This window comes from Oncorhynchus nerka, linkage group LG9b, assembly GCF_034236695.1.
Source record: "Oncorhynchus nerka isolate Pitt River linkage group LG9b, Oner_Uvic_2.0, whole genome shotgun sequence".
Classification (NCBI taxonomy): Eukaryota; Metazoa; Chordata; class Actinopteri; order Salmoniformes; family Salmonidae; genus Oncorhynchus; species Oncorhynchus nerka.
In genome coordinates, this window is record NC_088424.1 from 45,202,178 (window position 1) to 45,227,825 (window position 25,648).

A 25,648-nucleotide genomic window follows, 5' to 3' on the forward strand; every position below is an offset into this window, starting at 1 on the left:
GGTTGAAAATGTCAGTGAAGACACTTGCCAGCTGGTCGGCGCATGCTCTGAGTACGCATCCTGTTAATCCGTCCGGCCTTGTGAATGTTAACCTGTTTAAGGGTCTTACTCACATTGGCTATGGAGAGAGTGATCACACAGTCGTCCGGAACAGCTTGTGCTCTCATGCATGGTTCAGTGTTGCTTGCCTCAAAGCTAGTATAGAAGGCATTTAGCTCATCTTGTAGGCTTGCATCACTGGGCAGCTGTTGGGAGGGAGAGCTTTGTATGCGTCTCTGTGTGTGGAGTAAAGGTGATCTAGAGTTTGTTTCCTTCTAGTTTCACAGGTGACATGCTGTTAGAAATTAGGTAAAAAGTTTTCCTGAAATCTGTGGATACCGTTTTTATGTCTCTGCCTGCAGATTGAAGAAGGTTGCTAACCAGAGCTAGCACAATTGCTAACTAGCATTAGAGCAGTGACTGAAAGTCTATGGGTATCTTGCAGATCATTCATTGGTGAAATGAGTTAGGGAGGCGTATAGGAGAATGTAGCTGAAGTGAGGGAAACTGAACTTATAAAGTCATAGACCACGTCATCATTAACACGTCTATTCCCCCCGGGCCTCGGGCTCATTCATTGGTGAAATGAGTTAGGGAGGCGTATAGGAGAAGGGAAACTGAACTTATAAAGTCATAGAACACGTCATCATTAACACGTCTATTCCCCCCGGGCCTCGGGCTCATTAATTTCAACATTTATAAATGTTTTAGTATTTGAGAGGTAGCTGCTAAAAATAAAAAAAAGACAAGCCCACGTTGAATATTTTATTTTTCTAATTATTTTTGGACTGGTGTCCCTGTTTGCCAATTGAGAGTTTAGGATCATTTCTCTCCCCTCATTTCTCTCTCATAGTCCTTCAGCTGTCTGTATGGCCTGGTTAGTTAATACTGTCTCAATAGAATAGGAAAGCCTGCCCACTACATTTAATCCTGTTCTGTTATAAGGCAACAACAAAAGCTCTTTTATTTTTATTTTTTATTTTTTGCAATCCACATTTTAAGTGATTTCACACCAACGGGAGAATGGACAGACACCTTTGCAAAAATCCACAATATAGGCATGGTGTTGCCTGCAAAGGTAGAAGGCTAGCCTGTATGAGCTGTTTAGCTGTATCAGTGTTTCCCCTACAGTGTCTTTGGAAAATATTCAGACCCCTTGACCTTTTCCACATTTTATTAAGTTACATCCTTGTTCTAAAATGTATTGAATCCCCCCCCCATTAATCTACATCACAATAACCCATAATGACATCACAATAACCCATAATGACATCACAACAACCCATAATGACAAAGCAAAAACATTTGTAAATTTTTTTTGTTGCCAATTTATTCAAAATAAAAACTGAAATATTACATTTACATAAGTATTCAGACCCTTTAATCAGTTATTTGTTGAAGCACCTTTGGCAGTGATTACAGCATCGAGTTTCTCACATTCCTCTCTGCAGATCCTCTCAAGCTCTATCAGGTTGGATGGGGAGCGTTGCTGCACAGCTATTTTCAGGTCTCTCCAGAGATGTTCGATCGGGTTCAAGTCCGGGCTCTGGCTGGGCCACTCAAGAACATTCAGAGATTTGTCCCGAAGCCACTCCTGCGTTGTCTTGGCTGTGTGCTTAGGGTTGTTGTCCTATTGGAAGGTGAACCTTCACCCCACTCTGAGGTCCTGAGTGCTCTGGAGCAGGTTTTCATCAAGAAATTCTCTGTACTTTGCTCCGTTCATCTTTGCCTCGATCCTGATTAGTCTCCCAGTCCCTGCCACTGAAAAACATCCCCACAGCGTGATGCTGTCACCACCATGCTTCACTGTAGGGATGGTGCCAGGTTTCCTCCAGACGTGACGCTTGGCATTCAGGCCAAAGAATTCAATCTTGGTTTCTTCAGACCAGATTATCTAGTTTCTCATGGTCTGAGAGTCTTTAGGTGCCTTTTGGCAAACTCCAAGATGGGCTGTCATGTGCCTCTCCACTGAGGAGTGGCTTCGGTCTGGCCACTCTACCGTAAAGGCCTGATTGGTGGAGTGCCGCAGAGATGGTTGTCCTTCTGGAAGGTTCTCCCATCTCCACAGAGGAACTCTAGAGTTCTGTCAGAGTGACCATCGAGTTCTTGGTCACCTCCCTGAACAAGGCCCTTCTCTCCCCGATTGTTCAGTTTGACTGGGCGACCAGCTCTAGGAAGAGTCTTGGTGGTTCCAAACATCTTCCATTTAAGAATGATGGAGGCCACTGTGTTCTTGGGGACCTTCAATGCTGCAGAAATGTTTTGGCAGTTTACCCCAGATATGTACCTCGACACCATCCTGTTCCTTATATATGTCAACAAAATGTCTAGAATTGCAGGAATGATTTATACTATGCAGCTAAGACCCTACAAACAGAACGTTACGGACCCTCCACCCTACAAACAGAGAACGTTACTGACCCTCCACCCTACAAACAGAATGTTACAGACCCTCCACCCTACAAACAGAACGTTACTGACCCTCCACCCTACAAACAGAAAGTTACAGACCCTCCACCCTACAAACAGAACGTTACTGACCCTCCGCCCTACAAACAGAACGTTACAGACCCTCCACCCTACAAACAGAACGTTACAGACCCTCCACCCTACAAACAGAACGTTACTGACCCTCCACCCTACAAACAGAGATGTTACTGACCCTCCACCCTACAAACAGAACTGACCCTCCACCCTACAAACGAACGTTACTGTCCACCCTACAAACAGGACCCTCCACCCTACAAACAGAACGTTACTGACCCTCCACCCTACAAACAGAGAACGTTACTGACCCTCCACCCTACAAACAGAACGTTACAGACCCTCCACCCTACAGACCCTCCACCCTACAAACAGAACGTTACTGACCCTCCACCCTACAAACAGAACGTTACAGACCCTCCACCCTACAAACAGAACGTTACTGACCCTCCACCCTACAAACAGAGAATGTTACGGACCCTCCACCATACAAACAGAACGTTACTGACCCTCCACCCTACAAACAGAAAACGTTACTGACCCTCCACCCTACAAACAGAGAACGTTACTGACCCTCCACCCTACAAACAGAGAACGTTACTGACCCTCCACCCTACAAACAGAACGTTACTGACCCTCCACCCTACAAACAGAGAACGTTACTGACCCTCCACCCTACAAACAGAGAACGTTACAGACCCTCCACCCTACAAACAGAAAGTTACAGACCCTCCACCCTACAAACAGAACGTTACTGACCCTCCACCCTACAAACAGAACGTTACAGACCCTCCACCCTACAAACAGAAAGTTACAGACCCTCCACCCTACAAACAGAACGTTACTTACCCTCCACCCTACAAACAGAACGTTACAGACCCTCCACCCTACAAACAGAACGTTACAGACCCTCCACCCTACAAACAGAACGTTACAGACCCTCCACCCTACAAACAGAACGTTACAGACCCTCCACCCTACAAACAGAACGTTACTGACCCTCCACCCTACAAACAGAACGTTACAGACCCTCCACCCTACAAACAGAACGTTACAGACCCTCCACCCTACAAACAACGTTACTGACCCTCCACCCTACAAACAGAACGTTACTGACCCTCCACCCTACAAACAGAACGTTACAGACCCTCCACCCTACAAACAGAACGTTACAGACCCTCCACCCTACAAACAGAACGTTACTGACCCTCCACCCTACAAACAGAGAATGTTACGGACCCTCCACCATACAAACAGAACGTTACTGACCCTCCACCCTACAAACAGAACGTTACAGACCCTCCACCCTACAAACAGAGAACGTTACGGGCCCTCCACCCTACAAACAGAACGTTACTGACCCTCCACCCTACAAACAGAACGTTACTGACCCTCCACCCTACAAACAGAGAACGTTACTGACTCTCCACCCTACAAACAGAGAACGTTACTGACCCTCCACCCTACAAACAGAGAACGTTACAGACCCTCCACCCTACAAACAGAACGTTACTGACCCTCCACCCTACAAACAGAAAGTTACAGACCCTCCACCCTACAAACAGAACGTTACTGACCCTCCACCCTACAAACAGAACGTTACCCTAGACCCTCCACCCTACAAACAGAACGTTACTCCACCCTACAAACAGACCCTCCACCCTACAAACAGAACGTTACAGACCCTCCACCCTACAAACAGAACGTTACTGACCCTCCACCCTACAAACAGAGAACGTTACAGACCCTCCACCCTACAAACAGAGAACGTTACCCTCCACCCTCCACCCTACAAAACAGAACGTTACAGACCCTCCACCCTACAAACAGAACGTTACTGACCCTCCACCCTACAAACAGAGAACGTTACTGACCCTCCACCCTACAAACAGAGAACGTTACTGACCCTCCACCCTACAAACAGAACGTTACAGACCCTCCACCCTACAAACAGAAACGTTACAGACCCTCCACCCTACAAACAGAACGTTACTGACCCTCCACCCTACAAACAGAACGTTACTGACCCTCCACCCTACAAACAGAGACGTTACTGACCCTCCACCCTACAAACAGAGAACGTTACTGACCCTCCACCCTACAAACAGAGAACGTTACAGACCCTCCACCCTACAAACAGAACGTTACTGACCCTCCACCCTACAAACAGAACGTTACGGACCCTCCACCCTACAAACAGAGAACGTTACAGACCCTCCACCCTACAAACAGAACGTTACTGACCCTCCACCCTACAAACAGAACGTTACTGACCCTCCACCCTACAAACAGAACGTTACAGACCCTCCACCCTACAAACAGAGAACGTTACAGACCCTCCACCCTACAAACAGAGAACGTTACTGACCCTCCACCCTACAAACAGAGAACGTTACTGACCCTCCACCCTACAAACAGAGAATGTTACTGACCCTCCACCCTACAAACAGAGAACAGCTCCAGTGATGGATGACTCTCTCGTCTGTTGAAAGTGGTGTGTGTGTGTGTGTGTGTGTGTGTCTTTGTGTGTGTGTGTGTGTGTGTGCGTGCGGGGAGTCAGTATATGATGAGAAAAGGAAAAGATGAGGCCTTTTCATTCTTTAAAAATAATCCAAAACACTTTGACTGCGAGTACAACATCTGAGGAATATGAATAAATCCTGTTGACGGTGCACAGTCAGCAGCTGTAATCCACCATTTACTCTGCATCTTTAAATGGGCCCAGCTGCATCTTTAAATGGGCCCAGCTGCATCTTTAAATGGGCCCAGCTGCATCTTTAAATGGGCCCAGCTGCATCTTTAAATGGGCCCAGCTGCATCTTTAAATGGGCCCAGCTACGTCTTTAAATGGGCCCAGCTGCGTCTTTTAATTGGCCCAGCTGCATCTTTAAATGGGACCAGCTGCGTCTTTTAATTTGCCCAGCTGTGTCTTTAAGTGGGCCCTAAGTGGGCCCAGCTGTGTCTTTTAATTGGCCCAGCTGCGTCTTTAAATGGGCCCAGCTGCATCTTTAAATGGGCCCGGCTGTGTCTTTTAATTATCCCTAGTGGGCCCAGCTGCATCTTTAAATGGGCCCAGCTGCGTCTTTTAATTGGCCCAGCTGCGTCTTTAAATGGGCCCAGCTGCATCTTTAAATGGGCCCGGCTGTATCTGTAAGTGGGCCCAAATGCATCTTTAAGTGGGCCCAGCTGCGTATTTAAGTGGGCCCAGATGTATCTTTAAGTGGGCCCAGCTGCGTCTTTAAGTGGGCCCAGCTGCATCTTTAAATGGGCCCAGATGTATCTTTAAATGGGCCCAGATGCATCTTTAAGTGGGCCCGGGTGTATCTTTAAGTGGGCCCAGATGCATCTTTAATTGGGCCCAGGTGTATCTTTAATTGGGCCCAGGTGTATCTTTAATTGGGCCCAGGTGTATCTTTAAGTGGGCCCAGGTGTATCTTTAAGTGGGCCTAGATGCATCTTTAAATGGGCCCAGCTGCATCTTTAAATGGGCCCAGCTGCATCTTTAAATGGGCCCAGCTACGTCTTTAAATGGGCCCAGCTGCGTCTTTTAATTGGCCCAGCTGCATCTTTAAATGGGCCCAGCTGTGTCTTTTAATTTGCCCAGCTGTGTCTTTAAGTGGGCCCTAAGTGGGCCCAGCTGTGTCTTTTAATTGGCCCAGCTGCGTCTTTAAGTGGGACCTAGTGGGCCCAGCTGCATCTTTAAATGGGCCCAGCTGCGTCTTTTAATTGGCCCAGCTGCGTCTTTAAATGGGCCCAGCTGCATCTTTAAATGGGCCCGGCTGTATCTGTAAGTGGGCCCAGATGCATCTTTAAGTGGGCCCAGCTGCGTCTTTAAGTGGGCCCAGATGTATCTTTAAGTGGGCCCAGCTGCGTCTTTAAGTGGGCCCAGCTGCATCTTTAAATGGGCCCAGATGTATCTTTAAATGGGCCCAGATTCATCTTTAAGTGGGCCCGGGTGTATCTTTAAGTGGGCCCAGATGCATCTTTAATTAGGCCCAGATGTATCTTTAAGAGGGCCCAGATGTATCTTTAATTGGGCCCAGATGTATCTTTAAGTGGGCCCAGATGTATCTTTAAATGGGCCCAGATGTATCTTTAAGTGGGCCCAGATGCATCTTTAGGCGTGCCCAGATGCATCTTTAATTGGGCCCAGATGCATCTTTAAATGGGCCCAGATGTATCTTTAAATGGGCCCAGATGTATCTTTAAATGGGCCCAGCTGTATTATTCTGACCCACTGTGTTTCCTGGTTGTCTCTCCATAGTTGATTCACAGTTAGAATGTTGTATTTTATCACAACACAATTAAAAAAAAAGTCCTTTTGTCTTTTGGTTCTGTCTTTGGTTCTGTCTTTGGTTCTGTCTGGTTCTGTCCGGTTCTGTCTTTGGTTCTGTCTGGTTCTGTTTGGTTCTGTCTGGTTCTGTTTTTGGTTCTGTCTGGTTCTGTCTTTGGTTCTGTCTGGTTCTGTCTGGTTCTGTTTGGTTCTGTCTGGTTCTGTTTTTGGTTCTGTCTGGTTCTGTCTGGTTCTGTCTTTGGTTCTGTCTGGTTCTGTCTGGTTCTGTTTTTGGTTCTGTCTGGTTCTGTCTGGTTCTGTCTTTGGTTCTGTCTGGTTCTGTCTTTGGTTCTGTCTGGTTCTGTCTTTGGTTCTGTCTGGTTCTGTGTTTGGTTTTGTCTGGTTCTGTCTGGTTCTGTTTTTGGTTCTGTCTGGTTCTGTCTTTGGTTCTGTCTTTGGGTCTGTATTTGTTTCTGTCTGGTTCTGTTTTTGGTTCTGTTTTTGGTTCTGTCTGGTTCTGTCTTTTGGTTCTGTCTGGTTCTGTCTTTTGGTTCTGTCTGGTTCTGTCTTTGGTTCTGTGTTTGGTTCCGTCTTGGTGAAACACTGTAGTAGTGGTCAAGGGAAGCCTCCTAATGAGAGGTGCTGAAGATGACTGTTGTTTTCCAGTAGTTATAACAGGAGGGTCTAACAGGAGGGTCTAACAGGAGGGTCTAAATGTACTTTTAAAGAAGAAAACAACAGAATACCTGGTTCCACTGAGAATATGTAACAGACTTTAACAGGCAGGGAAAGAAAGTGAAGACACATTGGTGTGTGTGTGTGTGTGTGTGTGTGTGTCAGGTTAGTTTTATGAAGAGTAGACCCTACTTCTCAGGTCAGTGGGCCCTCATCTCCACCGGAGTGGACCTTCTCCATCCTCTTTTCAGACAAAAACACTGCACTGTTAGGTAGACAGACTGGAGAGGGTTCTCAGTGGAGGCAAAGTGGTTTCTCTCTCTTTCTCTTTCTTTCTCTCCTTCCCTTCCTTTCTCACCCCCTCTCTCTCTCTCTCTCTCTCTCTCTCTCTCTCTTTCTATCTCTTTCACTCTCTCTCTTTCTCTCTCTCTCTCTCTCTTTCTATCTCTTTTACTCTTTCTCTCTCTCTCTCTTTCTATCTCTTTCACTCTCTCTTCCTCTCTCTCTCTATCTATTTCACTCTCTCTCTCTATTCTTCTATCTCTTTGCTTCCTAATCAAAGTTATGCACTGTAAACTGTCAGAATAGTTGAACCCACAATTCATTGTAAATGGTAATTATTTCTATCTCAACATGTTTTATCTTGAATATTGTAAGTTGAATGTGTTGTATTGCCATCTGGCCAGAAGCACTACTGACACTAATCGGTACAGGCTCATCGCTGATCAGAGGCAGACAAGGAAAGAGGAGACAGACAGACAGACAGAGGGAACAGGAACAAGCCGTGTTCGAACCCGGAGGGTCAAGAGTAAAAAACATACGGAATGTTCTACCCAAAGACATGCTTGGATTGACCGACTCAATGTCCATAGCGTTGCCCCAATGTCCATAGCGTTGCCCCAATGTCCATAGCGTTGACCCAATGTCCATAGCGTTGCCCAATGTCCATAGCGTTGCCCCAATGTCCATAGCGTTGCCCCAATGTCCATAGCGTTGACCCAATGTCCATAGCGTTGCCGCAATGTCCATAGCGTTGCCCCAATGTCCATAGCGTTGCCCCAATGTCCATAGCGTTGCCCCAATGTCCATAGCGTGGACCCAATGTCCATAGCGTGGACCCAATGTCCATAGCGTGGACCCAATGTCCATAGCGTGGACCCAATGTCCATAGCGTTGACCCAATGTCCATAGCGTGGACCCAATGTCCATAGCGTGGACCCAATGTCCATAGCGTTGACCCAATGTCCATAGCGTTGACCCAATGTCCATAGCGTTGCTCCAATGTCCATAGCGTTGCCCCAATGTCCATAGCGTGGACCCAATGTCCATAGCGTTGACCCAATGTCCATAGCGTTGACCCAATGTCCATAGCGTTGCCCCAATGTCCATAGCGTGGACCCAATGTCCATAGCGTTACCCCAATGTCCATAGCGTTGACCCAATGTCCATAGCGTGGACCCAATGTCCATAGCGTGGACCCAATGTCCATAGCGTTGACCCAATGTCCATAGCGTTGACCCAATGTCCATAGCGTTGCCCCAATGTCCATAGCGTGGACCCAATGTCCATAGCGTTACCCCAATGTCCATAGCGTTGACCCAATGTCCATAGCGTTGCCCCAATGTCCATAGCGTTGACCCAATACCTCAGCCTGTATTAGTTTCTTCATGCTAAATTCTAACTCCAGCTAGGCAACAAGGAAGCTAGGCAACTTCTCTCAATTCAATTTCAATTCAAGGGCTTTATTGGCATGGGAAACATGTGTTAACATTGCCAAAGCAAGTGAGGTAGACAACATACAAAGTGAATATATAAAGTGAAAAACAACAAAAATTAACAGTAAACATTACACATACAGAAGTTTCAAAACAGTAAAGACATTACAAATATTATTATATTTATACAATGTACAAATAGTTAAAGGACACAAGATAAAATGAATAAGCATAAATATGGGTTGTATTTACAATGGTGTTTGTTCTTCACTGGTTGCCCTTTTCTCGTGGCAACAGGTCACAAATATTGCTGCTGTGATGGCACACTGTGGAATTTCACCCAAAAGATATGGGAGTTTTTCAAAATTGGATTTGTTTTCGAATTCTTTGTGGATCTGTGTAATCTCTCTACCCTCGTCTGTCTCCTTCCTCCTCCCTTCTCTCTCTACCTTTTTCTGTCTCCTTCTCTCTCCTCTCTCTACCCTCGTCTGTCTCCTCCCTCCGCTCTTCTCTCTCTACCCTCGTCTGTCTCCTTCCTCCTCTCTTCTCTCTCTACCCTCGTCTGTCTCCTCACTCCTCTCTTCTCTCTCTACCCTCGTCTGTCTCCTCCCTCCTCTCTTCTCTCTCTACCCTCGTCTGTCTCCTCACTCCTTTCTCTCTCTACCCTAGTCTGTCTCCTCACTCCTCTCTTCTCTCTCTACCCTGTCTGTCTCCTCCCTCCTCTCTTCTCTCTCTACCCTCGTCTGACTCCTCCCTCCTCTCTTCTCTCTCTACCCTCGTCTGTCTCCTCCCTCCTCTCTTCTCTTTCTACCCTCGTCTGTCTCCTCCCTCCTCTCTTCTATCTCTACCCTCGTCTGTCTCCTCCCTCCTCTCTTCTCTCTCTACCCTGTCTGTCTCCTCCCTCCTCTCTTCTCTCTCTACCCTGTCTGTCTCCTCCCTCCTCTCTTCTCTCTCTACCCTTATCTGTCTCCTCCCTCCTCTCTTCTCTCCCTACCCTCGTCTGTCTCCTCCCTCCTCTCTTCTCTCTCTACCCTCGTCTGTCTCCTCCCTCCTCTCTTCTCTCTCTACCCTCGTCTGTCTCCTCCCTCCTCTCTTCACTCTCTACCCTCGTCTGTCTCCTTCCTCCTCCCTTCTCTCTCTACTTTTTTCTGTCTCCTTCTCTCTCCTCTCTTTACCCTCGTCTGTCTCCTCCCTCCTCTCTTCTCTCTCTACCCTCGTCTGTCTCCTCCCTCCTCTCTTCTCTCTCTACCCTCGTCTGTCTCCTCACTCCTCTCTTCACTCTCTACCCTCGTCTGTCTCCTCCCTCCTCTCTTCTCTCTCTACCCTCGTCTGTCTCCTCCCTCCTCTCTTCTCTCTCTACCCTCGTCTGTCTCCTCACTCCCCTCTTCACTCTCTACCCTCGTCTGTCTCCTCCCTCCTCTCTTCTCTCTCTACCCTGTCTGTCTCCTCACTCCCCTCTTCACTCTCTACCCTCGTCTGTCTCCTCACTCCTCTCTTCACTCTCTTGTACTAAGGTCTCCCTTATGGCATATTTCACCCCAAACATAATTAACCAAAATAACCAACATTCCCTCCCTCCTCTCCCCCTCTCCCCCTCTCTGTGGTGGGTCTCATGCTGTGGAGAGACAGGCAGGGTAAAGTGTAGGGACCAGAGGGGAGAGTGGGGGTACGGTGGGGGTACGATGGGGGTACGGTGGGGGTACGGTAGGGGTACGGTGGGGGTACGGTAGGGGTACGATGGGGGTACGGTGTTCCGCATGGCGTGCGCTCTGAAGTGCCTCCATCCACGTTGTTTCATTTCCTCCTTTTTAATTGGCCTATTTAAATGCATCCCCGATTCGTCAATACCCGCCGGGGTACCAGATAAAAATGATTTGTCTCCTGCATTCGCTGACATGCTTCGCTGTTCGGAGAGACACACAAACTCACAGACATGCGCAGTGTTCCCCTTGGAGAGAGAGAGAGCACCCTGCCTCTCCTCAGCACCCTGCCTCTCCTCAGCACCCTGCCTCTCCTCAGCACCCTGCCTCTCCTCAGCACCCTGCCTCTCCTCAGCACACTGCCTCTCCTCAGCACCCTGCCTCTCCTCAGCACCCTGCCTCTCCTCAGCACACCCTGCTACCTCTCTCTCTCTCTCTCTCTCACCTTCTGTCCTGCTACCTCTCTCTCTCACCTTCTGTCCTGCTACCTCTCTCTCTCACCTTCTGTCCTGCTACCTCTCTCTCTCACCTTCTGTCCTGCTACCTCTCTCTCTCACCTTCTGTCCTGCTATCTCTCTCTCTCACCTTCTGTCCTGCTACCTCTCTCTCTCACCTTCTGTCCTGCTACCTCTCTCTCTCACCTTCTGTCCTGCTACCTCTCTCTCACCTTCTGTCCTGCTACCTCTCTCTCTCACCTTCTGTCCTGCTACCTCCCTCTCTCACACCTTCTGTCCTGCTACCTCTCTCTCACCTTATGTCCTGCTACCTCTCTCTCTCTCTCACCTTCTGTCCTGCTACCTCTCTTTCTCTCTCACCTTCTGTCCTGCTACCTCTCTCTCTCTCTCACCTTCTGTCCTGCTACCTCTCTCTCTCTCTCTCTCTCTCTCTCTCTCACCTTCTGTCCTGCTACCTCCCTCTCTCTCACCTTCTGTCCTGCTACCTCTCTCTCTCACCATCTGTCCTGCTACCTCTCTCTCTCTCACCTTCTGTCCTGCTACCTCTCTCTCTCTCTCTCTCTCACCTTCTGTCCTGCTACCTCTCTCTCTCTCTCATCTTCTGTCCTGCTACCTCTCTCTCTCTCTCACCTTCTGTCCTGCTACCTCTCTCTCTCTCTCTCATCTTCTGTCCTGCTACCTCTCTCTCTCTCACACTTTCTGTCCTGCTACCTCTCTCTCTCTCTCACCTTCTGTCCTGCTACCTCTCTCTCACACCTTCTGTCCTGCTACCTCTCTCTCTCACCTTGTCCTTCTACCTCTCTCTCTCACCTTCTGTCCTGCTACCCCCCTCTCTCTCAGTAGTCACCTCAGTCACTTTGTGTGTGTGTGTGTGTGTTTATTTGAGACAGAACAAGTGCCAGCCAGCTGTGTTACTGATAATAAAGGGTGTCAGCTCCACTCTGTTGTTAACTGAGGTGTAAACACTGGGGTAGCAGGTCTTCAACACAACTCCTCATTCAGCTGCCATTGTGGTTTTCAGGTCTCCAGACTCCACCTCAACACCATACAGCTACAGAGGCCAAGCCCCCCTCTTTTGGACTGCCATGTTTTCAGGGACCTGTTGTTTCCGATGGCGTTGAATCACCCTCTGTTTTCAGGTAACTGTTCACACCTTTTATCCACTCAGATGATGTTCCCATAAGACCTGTTCTGAACCAATCACTTCCTTCCACTGTCCTCCCTCCTTCCCTGCATCCCTCTTCTCCTCTCTGTCATCCCTCCTTCCCTACATCCCTCTCTTCTCCTCTCCGTCATCCCTCCTTCCCTACATCCCTCTCTTCTCCTCACCGTCATCCCTCCTTCCCTACATCCCTCTCTGTCATCCCTCCTTCCCTGCATCCCTCTCTTCTCACCGTCATCCCTCCTTCCCTACATCCCTCTCTTCTACTCACCGTCATCCCTCCTTCCCTACATCCCTCCTTCCCTACATCCCTCTCTTCTCCTCTCCGTCATCCCTCCTTCCCTACATCCCTCTCCATCATCCCTCCTTCCCTACATCCCTCTCTGTCATCCCTCCTTCCCTACATCCCTCTCTTCTCCTCTCCGTCATCCCTCCTTCCCTACATCCCTCTCTTTCCTCTCCGTCATCCCTCCTTCCCTACATCCCTCTCTTCCCTCCTCATCCCTCATCCCTCCTTCCCTCTCCTCATCCCTCCTTCCCTACATCCCTCTCTTTCCTCACCGTCATCCCTCCTTCCCTACATCCCTCTCTTCTCCTCACCGTCATCCCTCCTTCCCTACATCCCTCTCTGTCATCCCTCCTTCCCTACATCCGTCATCCCTCCTTCCCTACATCCCTCTCTGTCATCCCTCTTTCCCTACATCCCTCTTCTACTCACCGTCATCCCTCCTTCCCTGCATCCCTCTCTTCTCCTCACCGTCATCCCTCCTTCCCTACATCCCTCTCTTCTCCTCACCCTCATCCCTCCTTCCCTACATCCCTCCTTCCCTACATCCCTCTCTTCCCTCTCCGTCATCCCTCCTTCCCTACATCCCTCTCTTCCCTCTCCGTCATCCCTCCTTCCCTACATCCCTCCTTCCCTCTCCGTCATCCCTCCTTCCCTACATCCCTCTCTTTCCTCTCCGTCATCCCTCCTTCCCTACATCCCTCTTCTCCTCTCCGTCATCCCTCCTTCCCTACATCCCTCTCTTCTCCTCTCCGTCATCCCTCCTTCCCTACATCCCTCTCTTTCCTCACCGTCATCCCTCCTTCCCTACATCCCTCTCTTCCCTCTCCGTCATCCCTCCTTCCCTCATCCCTCCTTCCCTGCATCCCTCTTCCCTTCCTCTCTCTTTCCTCACCGTCATCCCTCCTTCCCTACATCCCTCTCTTCTCTCACCGTCATCCCTCCTTCCCTACCCTTCTTCCCTGTCATCCCTCCTTCCCTACATCCCTCCTTCCCTCTCATCCCTCTCTTTCCCTCTCCGTCATCCCTCCTTCCCTACATCCCTTCCCTCTTCATCCTCCTTCCGTCATCCCTCCTCTTCCCTCTACATCCCTCCTTCCCTCTCCGTCATCCCTCCTTCCCTACATCCCTCTCTTCCTCTCCGTCATCCCTCCTTCCCTACATCCCTCTTCCCTCATCCTTCTCTTCCTCTCCAGTCATCCCTCCTTCCCTACATCCCTCTCTTCCCCTCTCTCATCCCTCCTCTACTTCCCTCTCTGTCATCCCTCCTTCCCTACATCCCTCTCTTTCCTCTCCGTCATCCCTCCTTCCCTACATCCCTCTCTTCATCCTCTTCCGTTCCCTCTCCGTCATCCTCCTTCCCTACATCCCTCTCTTCCCTCTCCGTCATCCCTCCTTCCCTACATCCCTCTCTTCCCTCTCCGTCATCCCTCCTTCCCCTACATCCCTCTCTTCTCCTCACCGTCATCCCTCTCTTCCCTACATCCTTCTTCCCTCTCCGTCATCCCTCCTTCCCTACATCCTTCTCTCTTCCCTCTCCGTCATCCCTCCTTCCCTACATCTCTTCTCTTCCCTCTCTGTCATCCCTCCTTCCCTACTCCCTCTGTCATCTTCCCTCTCCGTCATCCCTCCTTCCCTACTTCCCTCTCCGTCATCCCTCTTCCCTCCCTCTCTTCCTCTCCGTCATCCCTCCTTCCCTACATCCCTCTCTGTCATCCCTCCTTCCCTACATCCCTCTCTTCCCTCTCCGTCATCCCTCCTTCCCTACATCCCTCTCTTCCCTCTCCGTCATCCCTCCTTCCCTACATCCCTCTCTTCCCTCTCCGTCATCCCTCCTTCCCTACTTCCCTCTCCGTCATCCCTTCTTCCCTACATCCCTCTCTTCCCTCTCCGTCATCCCTCCTTCCCTACATCCCTCTCTGTCATCCCTCCTTCCCTACATCTCTTCTCTTCCCTCATCCGTCATCCCTCCCCTCTCTTCCCTCTCAAGTCATCCCTCCTTCCCTTTCCCTCTCCGTCATCCCTTCTTCCCTTCCCTCTCTTCCTTCTCCGTCATCCCTCCTTCCCTCTCCCTCTCCGTCATCCCTCCTTCCCTACATCCCTCTCTTCCCTCTCCGTCATCCCTTCTTCCCTACATCCCTCTCTTCCCTCTCCGTCATCCCTCCTTCCCTACATCCCTCTCTGTCATCCCTCCTTCCCTACATCCCTCTCTTCCCTCTCCGTCATCCCTCCTTCCCTACATCTCTTCTCTTCCCTCTCTGTCATCCCTCCTTCCCTACATCTCTTCTCTTCCCTCTCCGTCATCCCTCCTTCCCTACATCCCTCTCTTCCCTCTCCGTCATCCCTCCTTCCCTACATCCCTCTCTTCTCCTCTCCGTCATCCCTCTCTTCCCTCTCCGTCATCCCTCCTTCCCTACATCCCTCTCTTCCCTCTCCGTCATCCCTCCTTCCCTACATCCCTCTCTTCCCTCTCCGTCATCCCTCTCTTCCCTCTCTGTCATCCCTCCTTCCCTACATCCCTCTCTTCCTTTCAACCAGCTGGCATGGTCACCCATGTAATGAGCCATCCAAATATGCTGTGTCCTTACTGTGTCTCATACTGTCTTGACTACTGTGTCTCTACTGTGTTGACTATTGTGTCTCCTGCTGTCTTGACTACTGTGTCTCCTGCTGTCTTGACTACTGTGTCTCCTGCTGTCTTGACTACTGTGTCTCCTGCTGTCTTGACTACTGTGTCTCCTACTGTGTTGACTACTGTGTCTCCTGCTGTGTCTCCTGCTGTGTCTCCTGCTGTGTCTCCTACTGTGTCTCCTACTGTGTCTCCTGCTGTCTTGACTACTGTGTCTCCTGCTGTGTTGACTACTGTGTCTTCTTCTGTGTCTCCTGCTGTGTTGACTACTGTGTCTCCTGCTGTGTCTCCTACTGTGTCTCCTGCTTTGTTGACTACTGTGTCTCCTACTGTGTCTCCTGCTGTGTTGACTACTGTTTCTCCTGCTGTGTCTCCTACTGTGTCTCCTACTGTGTCTCCTGCTGTGTCTCCTGCTGTGTCTCCTGCTGTGTCTCCTGCTTTGTTGACTACTGTGTCTCCTGCTGTGTCTCCTACTGTGTCTCCTACTGTGTCTCCTGCTTTGATGACTACTGTGTCTCCTACTGTGTCTCCTACTGTGTCTCCTGCTTTGTTGACTACTGTGTCTCCTGCTGTGTCTCCTGCTGTCTTGACTACTGTGTCTCCTGCTGTGTCTCCTACTGTGTCTCCTGCTGTGTCTCCTGCTTTGTTGACTACTGTGTCTCCTGCTGTGTCTCCTGCTGTGTCTCCTGCTGTGTCTCCTGCTGTGTCTCCTACTGTGTCTCCTGCTTTGTTGACTACTGTGTCTCCTGCTGTGTCTCCTACTGTGTCTCCTACTGTGTCTCCTACTGTGTCTCCTGCTTTGTTGACTACTGTGTCTCCTACTGTGTCTCCTGCTTTGTTGACTACTGTGTCTCCTGCTGTGTCTCCTGCTGTCTTGACTACTGTGTCTCCTGCTGTGTCTCCTGCTGTGTCTCCTACTGTGTCTCCTACTGTGTCTCCTGCTTTGTTGACTACTGTGTCTCCTGCTGTGTCTCCTGCTTTGTTGACTACTGTGTCTCCTGCTGTGTCTCCTGCTTTGTTGACTACTGTGTCTCCTGCTGTCTTGACTACTGTGTCTCCTACTGTGTTGGTTACTGTGTCTCCTGCTGTCTTGACTACTGTGTCTCCTACTGTGTTGACTACTGTGTCTCCTACTGTGTCTCCTGCTTTGTTGACTACTGTGTCTCCTGCTGTGTCTCCTGCTGTGTCTCCTGCTGTGTCTCCTACTGTGTCTCCTGCTTTGTTGACTACTGTGTCTCCTGCTGTGTCTCCTACTGTGTCTCCTACTGTGTCTCCTGCTTTGTTGACTACTGTGTCTCCTACTGTGTCTCCTACTGTGTCTCCTGCTTTGTTGACTACTGTGTCTCCTGCTGTGTATCCTGCTGTCTTGACTACTGTGTCTCCTGCTGTGTCTCCTGCTGTGTCTCCTGCTGTGTCTCCTACTGTGTCTCCTACTGTGTCTCCTGCTTTGTTGACTACTGTGTCTCCTGCTGTGTCTCCTGCTTTGTTGACTACTGTGTCTCCTGCTGTGTCTCCTGCTTTGTTGACTACTGTGTCTCCTGCTGTCTTGACTACTGTGTCTCCTACTGTATTGACAAAAAGTCTAACCAAATCAAATGTTATTGGTCACATCCACATATTTATCAGATGTTATTGTGGGTGTAGTGAAATGCTTGTGTCCCCTAGCTCCAACAGGGCAGTAGTATCTAACTAAATGCTTGTGTCCCCTAGCTTCCAACAGTGCAATAGTATCTAACAATACACAACAATACACATAAATATAAATAAAAAAATGGTATTAAGAAATATATAAATATTAGATTGATCAATGTCAGAGTGGCATTGACTAAAATACAGTTCAAACCCCCGAGCTGACAAGGTACAAATCTGTCGTTCTGCCCTGAACAGGCAGTTAACCCCACTGTTCCTAGGCCGTCATTGAAAATAAGTATTTGTTCTTAACTGACTTGCCTAAAGGTAAAAAAATATATATCAAAACTATGACGTAACACATATGGAATAATGTAGGAACCAAAAAAGTGTTAAACAAATCAAACTATTTTCCCAAGAGTGTGCAAAGCTGTCATCAAGGTGGCTACTTTGAAGAATCTCAAATATAAAATATATTTTAATTTGTTTGACCCTTTTTTTTTTTACTACATGATTCCATATGTGTTATTTCATAGTTTTTATGTCTTCACTATTATTCTACAATGTAGAAAATTGTAAAAAAAAATAAAGACAAATATTTGAATGAGTAGGTGTGTCCACACTGTTGACTGGTAAGGTACATATGAGGTGAGTAAAGCAGTATGTAAACATGATTAAGGTGACTAGTGTTCCATGATTAAAGGGACTAGTGTTCCATGATTAAAGGGACTAGTGTTCCATGATTAAAGTGACTAGTGTTCAATAATTAAAGTGACTAGTGTTCCATGATTAAAGTGACTAGTGTTCCATGATTAAAGTGACTAGTGTTCCATGATTAAAGTGACTAGTGTTCCACGATTAAAGTGACTAGTGTTCCACGACTAAAGTGACTAGTGTTCAATAATTAAAGTGACTAGTGTTCCATGATTAAAGTGACTAGTGTTCCATGATTAAAGTGACTAGTGTTCAATAATTAAAGTGACTAGTGTTCCATGATTAAAGTGACTAGTGTTCCACGATTAAAGTGACTAGTGTTCCACGACTAAAGTGACTAGTGTTCCACGACTAAAGTTACTAGTGTTCCATAATTAAAGTGACTAGTGTTCCATGATTAAAGTGGCCAGTGTTCCATGATTAAAGTGACTAGTGTTCCATGATTAAAGTGACTAGTGTTCCATGATTAAAGTGACTAGTGTTCCATGATTTTTAATTTATTTTTAATTTCACCTTTATTTAACCAGGTAGGCTAGTTGAGAACAAGTTCTCATTGTGTCTGTGTGGGTGGACCATTTCAGATCGTCAGTGATATGTACTCTGAGGAACTTGAAGCTTTCCACCTTCTCCGCTGCTGTCCCATCAATGTAGATAGGGGGTCGGGGGGTGCTCCCTCTGCTGTTTCCTGAAGTCCATGATCAGCTCCTTTGTTTTGTTGACGTTGGGTGAGAGGTCTTGTCATTGTTGGTAATCATCGTTGGTAACCACTACTGTTGTGTCGTCTGCAAACTTGATGATTGAGTTGAAGTCATGCGTGGCCACGCAGTCATGGGTGAACAGGGAGTACAGGAGGGGGCTGAGCACGCACCCTTGTGGGGCCCCTGTGTTGAGGATCAGCGAAGTGGAGGTCTTATTTACAATGACAGCCTACCCCCCTCCAGCCAAACAACGCTGGGCCAAATTGTGCATCGCACTATAAGTGCTCCCGCTCACGGGCGGTGATGACACAGCCCAGGAATGAACCAGGGTCTGTAGTGACGCAATGCAGTGCCTTAGACCTCCACTTCGCCACCTGGGGGGGCATCAGGAAGTCCAGGACCCAGTTGCACAGGGCGGGGTCGAGACCCAGGGCCCTGAGCTTACTGACGAGCTTGGAGGGTACTATGATGTTGAATGCTGAGCTGTAGTCAATGAAAAACATTCTTACATAGGTATTACATCTGTACAGATGAGATAGGGCAGTGTGCAGTGATAAGGGGATTGCGTCTGTGGATCTATTGGGGCGGTAAGCATTTTGAAGTGGGTCCAGGGTGACAGACAAGGTGGAGGTGATATAATCCTTGACTAGTCTCTCAAAGCCCTTCATGATGACAGAAGCTACGCGGGCGTCTGTATGGAGCCTTGCTACTGTTTTTTCAAATGTCTTTCTACTGTTGTTTTATTTCTTTACTTACCCCCACACACACACACACACACACACACACACACACACACACACACACACACACACTGTAATGTTTACACCTGTTGTATTTGGCGCACGTGACAAATAAACTTAGATTTTTATTTGATAGTAATTTAGTTCAGTTACCTTCGCTTTCTTGGGTACAGGATAAATGGTGGACATCTTGAAGCAAGTGGGGACAGCAGACTGGGAGAGATTGAATATGTCCTTTATCAACACTCGAGCCAGCTGGTGTGCGCTGAGGACGCGGCCGTCTGGGCCAGCAGCTTTGGGGTTAACACGCTTAAACGTCATACTCACGGAGAAGGAGAGTCAGCCACGGAGAAGGAGAGTCAGCCACGGAGAAGGAGAGTCAGCCACGGAGAAGGAGAGTCAGCCACGGAGAAGGAGAGTCGGCCACGGAGAAGGAGAGTCAGCCACGGAGAAGGAGAGTCAGCCACGGAGAAGGAGAGTCAGCCACGGAGAAGGAGAGTCAGCCACGGAGAAGGAGAGTCAGCCACGGAGAAGGAGAGTCAGCCACGGAGAAGGAGAGTCGGCCACGGAGAAGGAGAGTCGGCCACGGAGAAGGAGAGCCCACAGTCCTCGGTAGCTGATCCAAGGTGGCACTGTATTATCCTGAAAGCGAGCAAAGAAGATGTTCAGCTTGTCCGGGAAGCAAGACGTCGGTGTCCTCGACGTGTCTGGTTTTCCCTTTGTAATCCGTGATCGTCTGGAGTCCCTGTCACATACGTCTCGTGTCTGATTGTCTGGAGTCCCTGTCACATACGTCTCCTGTCTGATTGTCTGGAGTCCCTGTCACATACGTCTCCTGTCTGATCGTCTGGAGTCCCTGTCACATACGTCTCCTGTCTGATTGTCTGGAGTCCCTGTCACATACGTCTCCTGTCTGATTGTCTGGAGTCCCTGTCACATACGTCTCCTGTCTGATTGTCTGGAGTCCCTGTCACATACGTCTTGTGTCTGAGCCGTTGAATAGCGACTCCATCTTGTCTCTGTCTGATTGCCTTACAGAGAGAACACTGTTTGTATTCGGGCGTATTCCCAGTCGCCTTGCCATGGTTAAATGCCGGTGTTCGAGCTTTCAGTTTTGCGCGTATGCTGCCATCTATCCACGGTTTCTATCCACACTTCCTGATGAACTCAGTCACCGTGTATCCGTGTACCCGTCGATGTTATTCTCAGAGGCTACCCGGAACATATCCCAGTCCGCCTGATCAAAACAATCTTGAACCATGGATTCCGATTGGTCAGACCAGCGTTGAATAGACCTTGGAATGGGTACTCCCTGTTTGAGTTCCCGCCTATAGGAAGGCAGGAGCGACATGGAGTCGTGATCTGATTTGCCGAAGGGAGGGCGGGGGAGGGGCTTGAAAGGCATTTCTAAAAGCTGAGGAGCAGCGGTCCAATGTGTTACCAGAGAGAGTGCTACAGTCAATGTGTTACCAGAGAGAGTGCTATACAGTCAATGTTTTACCAGAGAGAGTGCTATACAGTCAATGTGTTACCAGAGAGAGTGCTATACAGTCAATGTTTTACCAGAGAGAGTGCTATACAGTCAATGTTTTACCAGAGAGAGTGCTACAGTCAATGTTTTACCAGAGAGAGTGCTACAGTCAATGTGTTACCAGAGAGAGTGCTATACAGTCAATGTTTTACCAGAGAGAGTGCTATACAGTCAATGTTTTACCAGAGAGAGTGCTATACAGTCAATGTTTTACCAGAGAGAGTGCTATACAGTCAATGTTTTACCAGAGAGAGTGCTATACAGTCAATGTTTTACCAGAGTGCTATACAGTCAATGTTTTACCAGAGAGAGTGCTATACAGTCAATGTGAGAGAGTGCTATACAGTCAATGTTTTACCAGAGAGAGTGCTATACAGTCAATGTTTTACCAGAGAGAGTGCTATACAGTCAATGTTTTACCAGAGTGCTATACAGTCAATGTTTTACCAGAGAGAGTGCTATACAGTCAATGTTTTACCAGAGAGAGTGCTATACAGTCAATGTTTTACCAGAGAGAGTGCTATACAGTCAATGTTTTACCAGAGAGAGTGCTATACAGTCAATGTTTTACCAGAGAGAGTGCTATACAGTCAATGTTTTACCAGAGAGAGTGCTACAGTCAATGTGTTGGTTGATCTTCGGGAATGTTTTCCTCAAATTTACTTTGTTAAAATCCTCAGCTACTAGAAATGCGGCCTCAGTATATGTAGTTTCCAGATGTTCTTATCTACCCTGAGAAGAGATTCTGGAGTTGCACAACAAATCGTGTGTGTGTGTGTGTGTGTGTGTGTGTGTGTGTGTGTGCTGCTTGGCACATAGAGAAGCCATGTGAAATCACTGAGACTGCTAGCTAGCTCTACTAACGGGCTCTCTCTCTCTCTCTGTTTGTTTGTGTGTGTTTGGGGTGCGGGGTTGGGGGTTGTCAGCCTCTGAATTCACTGAAGGGAGGAGGATAAGTTGTCAACCTTTGAAATGTATTGAAAGGATTGGGGGATGGGCTCTCTGTGTGTGTGTGTTATATGTAATAAATTCCCAGAATTCACTGGGGGTGTTTCCCAAGTCCCTTGGGGGGGAAGGTGCAGTAGATTGAGTGGGACACTTTTTCTAGCATGAGCGTCATAATACCAGATTCACAGAGTACCAGATTCACAGAGTACCAGATTCACAGAGTACCAGATTCACAGTGTACCAGATTCACAGAGTACCATATTCACAGATTCACAGAGTACCAGATTCACAGTGTACCAGATTCACAGAGTACCAGATTCACAGAGTACCAGATTCACAGTGTACCAGATTCACAGTGTACCAGATTCACAGTGTACCAGATTCACAGTGTACCAGATTCACAGAGTACCAGATTCACAGAGTACCAGATTCACAGAGTACCAGATTCAAAGAGTACCAGATTCACAGTGTACCAGATTCACAGAGTACCAGATTCACAGAGTACCATAATCACAGAGTACCAGATTCACAGAGTACCATATTCACAGAGTACCATATTCACAGAGTACCATATTCACAGAGTACCATATTCACAGAGTACCAGATTCACAGAGGAAATCTGACAACGGACTCTGCTCCACACTCTAGATTTACATGTAAGTGACGGTACTTAATCAGGCCGTGTCAACGCAACATATATGACCTTGAGACTGCGCCGATCTTGACAGATGAACATTTCTTATCTGAGACAGGCAAGGTCTTCAGTCTCACTGACTCCCTAGTGGGTAATTCCACAGTCAAAGTCAACCTGAGCGTGAAAAAACAAAATAGCTGATTTCCTAATTAAATTAGTTATTTATTATATTTTACCATGGATGTGTGTATTTTGCAGTCCAGACTACAGTTGGCCTTTTATATTTTCCAAATGTAATATTATTGTCACGACAACATATATAATGTATAACATCATAAACCTGGAATGAGCTTAGTCTTATTTGGGAAAAGGATGGTCAGACCTTCCTAGACAACACTGACCTTTCGATAGGACGGGGCGGGGCGGCAGATAGCCTAGTGGTTGGAGCGTTGGGTCAGTAACCGAAAGGTTGCTAGCTCGAATCCCTGAACTGACAAGATAAAACTCTGCCCCCTGAACAAGGCAGTTAACCCGCTGTTCCCCGGTAGGCCGTCATTGTAAATAAGAATTTGTTCTTAACTGACTTGACTAGTTAAACAAAAATAAATGTAAAAAACTGTATTTTTCTAAAGGGAAACAACCTGCCAGGAAGTTTACACAGGGTCCACATTAACATAGTAGGAGTGCTGATCAAAGATCAGTTTTGCCATTTAGATGATAATGAATCTGATTATTTTGGACAGGGACGACCTGATCCTAGATCAGCAATTTGACTCTGGAATTATTTTGTGGATACTGTCCCAGGTCTGGTTAGCAGCCGGTCTCTCCTCTTGACTGACGACAGGGTGAGGGAGATTCCTGGTCTATTGTAGAAAACTCTGGCCTGTAGAGCCTGATATATCTGGTGTGAGCGTTCTATGTTGTTGTCGTTGTTTAAATAGACGACAGGCTCTCCACATCACCCTGAAGACACAGGTCATGGAGTTTACTCATGGTACAGATCCGTCTCGCTATTTGTGCTTCTCATTGCAAGGTTTTACATTGTGAATATGAAGGGGGGCACACACACACACACACACACACATGTCTTCTTTAGAGCTGAGTGAACAAAGTTCCTCTCCAAAGGTCCAGAGGAACCATGACTCCGTTCCGTTAATTCCATTCCAGCCATTACAATGAGCCCGTTCTCCTATAGCTCCTCCCACCAGCCTCCACTGATAGAAACATTTGAACATTTACATTTAAAAAAAAATATATATATATATATTTCCAATATTCATGTTCATATTGTTCAATATGAATCAATTAATACAAAAAAATCAAAATAGTACTCATATTTCAGAGCCGTAAAGCTTCACATGACATCACTGTTTGCTTTGTAGCATCTACAGATAAAACACAATGGTGTGTTAAAGATAAAGGTTAAACAAAACAAGTTTGAACACTCCCCCCCCCAGAGTCGCAGAAATTCAATTGGCATAATAAAAACATCCCCATTAAAAAAAATCTGTCCGTTTTAAGCTAGAGATATCTGTTTGGTTTTTGGCATTGGATGCGTCTCAATCCCCTGTATCCATCGATGACGCACTTCCTGTTCTGATGTCAAAGGTGACAGAGTTAGAGTGGTGTTTTGACACACTTCCTGTTCTGATGTCAAAGGTGACAGAGTTAGAGTGGTGTTTTGACACACTTCCTGTTCTGATGTCAAAGGTGGCAGAGTTAGGGTGGGGTTTTGACACACTTCCTGTTCTGATGTCAAAGGTGACGGAGTTAGAGTGGTGTTTTGACGCACTTCCTGTTCTGATGTCAAAGGTGACATAGTTAGAGTGGTGTTTGACGCACTTCCTGTTCTGATGTCAAAGGTGGCAGAGTTAGAGTGGTGTTTGACGCACTTCCTGTTCTGATGTCAAAGGTGACAGAGTTAGAGTGGTGTTTGACGCACTTCCTGTTCTGATGTCAAAGGTGACAGAGTTAGAGTGGTGTTTGACGCACTTCCTGTTCTGATGTCAAAGGTGACAGAGTTAGAGCGGTGTTTTGTCAGACCGCGAGAAATCCCACCCACGTCATAAATATCCCAACTTTTATTTATTATTTCTCAATTATGCTTTTTTATTTTTTTTTATACAAATGTCAAATTTATGTCAACCATTCTTCCTCCAAAGGACTATTTTATGGATGACATTTTCTGGAAAATCCCCCAAAATCATGTTTTTTGTTGTTGTTGTTTGGGTTTTGTGAGGAATCACTGAGAGAGAAGCGAAAGCAGCACCTGAGGCTCCCTCTCAGGCCTGTTATAAATCCTAGAGAATGGTGTGTGTGTGTGTGTGGTGTGTGGGGGCGGGGTCATAAATCCCACAAAACATTCCGGAACATCTGCTCTGAATGATTAGCTTCCTTGGCTAGCGGAAATCTGAGCGGAGGGAGAGAGGTAGAATAGAACAGTTTAAAAAAATGTTTTTTGTATCTAACATTCTGCTAATAGTTGCTCTGCTGCTTGAAGAATTAGAATTAGCATCTTGTTTATTTTTTACTGTCTTGCTGCATTTTGGATTCCTCTCTGGTTTCAGTCAGAGAGAAGCCATTACCTGGCTACCCAGACTCCTCACTCCGGCAAAACGCTACGCCACGCCCACGCACGATAGTTTGAGTCTGGATCGGAGAACCTCCCCCCGAGACCCTTCACCCAATGCCAACACATTCGAGGCTGTCTGATTGGTCCACAAACCGATGGGTTGAGCACACGTGGGTAAAGTGGGCAGTTTTTGAAAAAACTGTCATTGGCTTTGATACTCTTGATTGGTTAGAGACGATCCAATCGCTGATGACTTTGTTGGCAGGCTAAGAGTGACATGCCTCTAAATGACATTTGGAGCAGTTAGCGTCGCTAGGAACACGTTGTGATGGTTAAATCACATTGTAACCAATCTCTTGAGAGTACTGGTTTGCTAATCTGTTCAAGACAGCTTGTGTTGTATTGTGACCCCTGTTTACTTCTCTGTCTGTCTGTCAATTGATTTATCTGTGTGGATATGTGAAGTGGATCTATCTGTGTGGATATGTGAAGTGGATCTGTCTGTGTGGATATGTGAAGTGGATCTGTCTGTGTGGATATGTGAAGTGGATCTATCTGTGTGGATCTGTGTGGATATATCTGTGTGATCTGTGTGGATATATCTGTGTGGATATGTGAAGTGGATCTGTCTGTGTGGATTTATCTGTGTGGATATGTGAAGTGGATCTATCTGTGTGGATATGTGTGGATTTATCTGTGTGGATATGTGAAGTGGATCTATCTGTGTGGATTTATCTGTGTGGATATGTGAAGTGGATCTATCT

The 25,648-nt window shown here is 47.5% G+C and overlaps 1 protein-coding gene across 3 annotated transcripts in view; it reads left to right on the forward strand.

Moving 5' to 3' along the window:
* LOC115124740 (receptor-type tyrosine-protein phosphatase F) overlaps positions 1-25,648 on the forward strand; it is a 460,456-nt gene that overhangs the window by 97,518 nt on the left and 337,290 nt on the right. For all 3 annotated transcript variants that reach the window (XM_065013771.1, XM_065013769.1, XM_065013773.1), the window contains one exon: positions 12,363-12,480. The gene's annotated coding sequence lies outside the window, so the exon portion shown is untranslated. The remainder of the gene's footprint in view (positions 1-12,362; positions 12,481-25,648) is intronic.